We start from the raw sequence: 2313 nt of genomic DNA, 5'->3' as shown, positions 1-2313 counted from the left end.
GGTTTGTGAGTAACTCTGAGGGCGTCTGTGGGGGGTAATCTGGTGCTGTGCTTGTGTCTCCTGGGGAAGCGGTCTGTGGTTTGTGAGTAACTCTGAGGGGTCTGTGGGGGGTAATCTGGTGCTGTGCTTGTGGCTGCACCAGACTCACTCTCTCACCGTGGTTAGTGGAGGCAAGGAAGGGCCACGTGGCACAAACCAGTGTCTGACTATGAAACGTCACTGAAAACTGCTATAATGTCAGCAGGGGGCGCTGCTGGGTTTAAGAAACCAGAGTGATAACAGAGGAAATGTTAGAGAGAGATGAAAGAGTGAAAAGCAGGAAAAAATCATCAATCATTTTAATACTGTTTAATAACAGGTAAATGTTAGAAAATAAAAAAATCACAGTTTCGCCCGAATAGGGACTTGAACCCTAGACCCTCAGATTAAAAGTCTGATGCTCTACCGACTGAGCTATCCGGGCTCCATACTTACTGATGTGGGCCCCCCCTCCCCTCTTTCTGTACCTATGTAAGCAGACATGGTGCTCCCGTTTTATTCATATCTGGGGTCCACCTCCTACCCCTGGGTGCACCTGAGCTGTCATCCAATCACAACACGCACAGCCAGAGTCAGCCTCACTGAAGCCAGCGCCTAGAATCCCACTTTAACAGCTGCTGGCGCCCCACCGATCTCATTCCACACGTGGCCTCTCTTGTGGGAGCTCGGGCGGTTCTCAAGTCTTACAACCACTCATTTGCATATTAACCACATCACTAGACGTTGGAGCACTTACATGTGACGCAATGGTGACGTCATCGCAGCACATCACATACATTGTGTGGGAATCAGCGCAGAGAAAGAACAAACCGGGGGGCTTCAGCCCCAGATGGATTTAAAAAGCCACCTTGACTCGACTGTGCGACCTTTCACCCTCACAGGAAACAATCTGATGCTGGAAACGCGGCTGGGATGTCCCAACAGTGCAAGTGAGAGAAGAGACCCGAGTGACTGCCGTGGGCATCAGAGTGAGACCCCCGTGGAGAGTGTGAGGGAGTGTGAGACTGGCACAGAGACGTGTGAGAGTGAAGCAGTGAGCATGTCACAGCTGTGAGGGGAAGACTGATGTCTCTACTGTGGGACTTCGTGATACAGGATTGCATTGTTCTCACGCCCGACAGGAAGCCTTGATCCCTGCACATTCCAGTTCACCAGTCACAAATGGTTTATACAGAATCTACTTGTGAGTGTGCAGAGCGAAGACCTCTCAGCAGTGCAGACACTGGTTAGTGATGGAGCTCAGTGAGAGATCCCTTCCTGAGACCTCATATCTGTGCATCAGTCACTGCTGAGTGATCAGTGAGAGATCCCTTCCCTGAGACCTCATATCTGTGCATCAGTCACTGCTGAGTGATCAGTGAGAGATCCCTTCCCTGAGACCTCTTATCTGTGCATCAGTCACTGCTGAGTGATCAGTGAGAGATCCCTTCCCTGAGACCTATATGTGCATCAGTCACTGCTGAGTGATCAGTGAGAGATCCCTTCCATGAGACCTCTTATCTGTGCATCAGTCACTGCTGAGTGATCAGTGAGAGATCCCTTCCCTGAGACCTCGTATCTGTAAATCAGTCACTTCTGAGTGATCAGTGAGAGATCCCTTCCCTGAGACCTATCTGTGCACTGCTGAGTGATCAGTGAGAGATCCCTTCCCTGAGACCTATATGTGCATCAGTCACTGCTGGGTGATCAGTGAGAGATCCCTTCCATGAGACCTCTTATCTGTGCATCAGTCACTGCTGAGTGATCAGTCAGAGGCCTATCTGTGTAGCATTCAGTTGTATGCACTGAGAGCCCTCCTGGGTATGCACTGCATTTACTTCCAGCCACGTATCAGAGCTGAAGCTGCCTCAAGGTGCTCCATGTGGGTTTCCGTAGTGTAGTGGTTATCACGTTCGCCTAACACGCGAAAGGTCCCCGGTTCGAGACCGGGCGGAAACACTTTTTATTTTCTGCACTAACTCACAACAGCTGTTCCTTTTATTGTTCTAATGCGCTCTAGGACTCCACAGGACCCACATATAACATCATTTCTATTTACAATCTCTTTATACATTCAGCTGCATCAAGGACTGACTGACATCGGGCTCTGTCCCTTTACAGTCAGACAGCAGGACAGCTGCTTCCATCACTCACAGGCACTGCACATGCTGCAGGCACTGTCACAGGCAGGCACCAGTCTTTACACAAACACAGGCAGGAAATGTCCAGACTCTGAGCATAGAATCATAAAGCAAAAGTGACCACAACTGAGTGACCATCGGGGAAAGTCAGGCG

The 2313-nt window shown here is 50.1% G+C and overlaps 2 non-coding genes across 2 annotated transcripts; one reads left to right on the top strand and one right to left on the bottom strand.

The window, feature by feature from the left end:
- Nucleotides 1-390: 390 nt before the first annotated feature.
- TRNAK-UUU (transfer RNA lysine (anticodon UUU)) lies at nt 391-463 on the bottom strand. Its single transcript has one exon. It is a non-coding gene; the product is annotated as a tRNA-Lys (tRNA).
- Nucleotides 464-1904: 1441 nt separating this feature from the next.
- On the top strand, nt 1905-1977 carry TRNAV-AAC (transfer RNA valine (anticodon AAC)). Its single transcript has one exon. It is a non-coding gene; the product is annotated as a tRNA-Val (tRNA).
- Nucleotides 1978-2313: the final 336 nt, after the last annotated feature.

The sequence above is a fragment of the Pleurodeles waltl genome, unplaced genomic scaffold (genome assembly GCF_031143425.1).
Source record: "Pleurodeles waltl isolate 20211129_DDA unplaced genomic scaffold, aPleWal1.hap1.20221129 scaffold_67, whole genome shotgun sequence".
Taxonomy (NCBI): domain Eukaryota; kingdom Metazoa; phylum Chordata; class Amphibia; order Caudata; family Salamandridae; genus Pleurodeles; species Pleurodeles waltl.
This window is presented reverse-complemented; position numbering and strand designations above follow the sequence as displayed.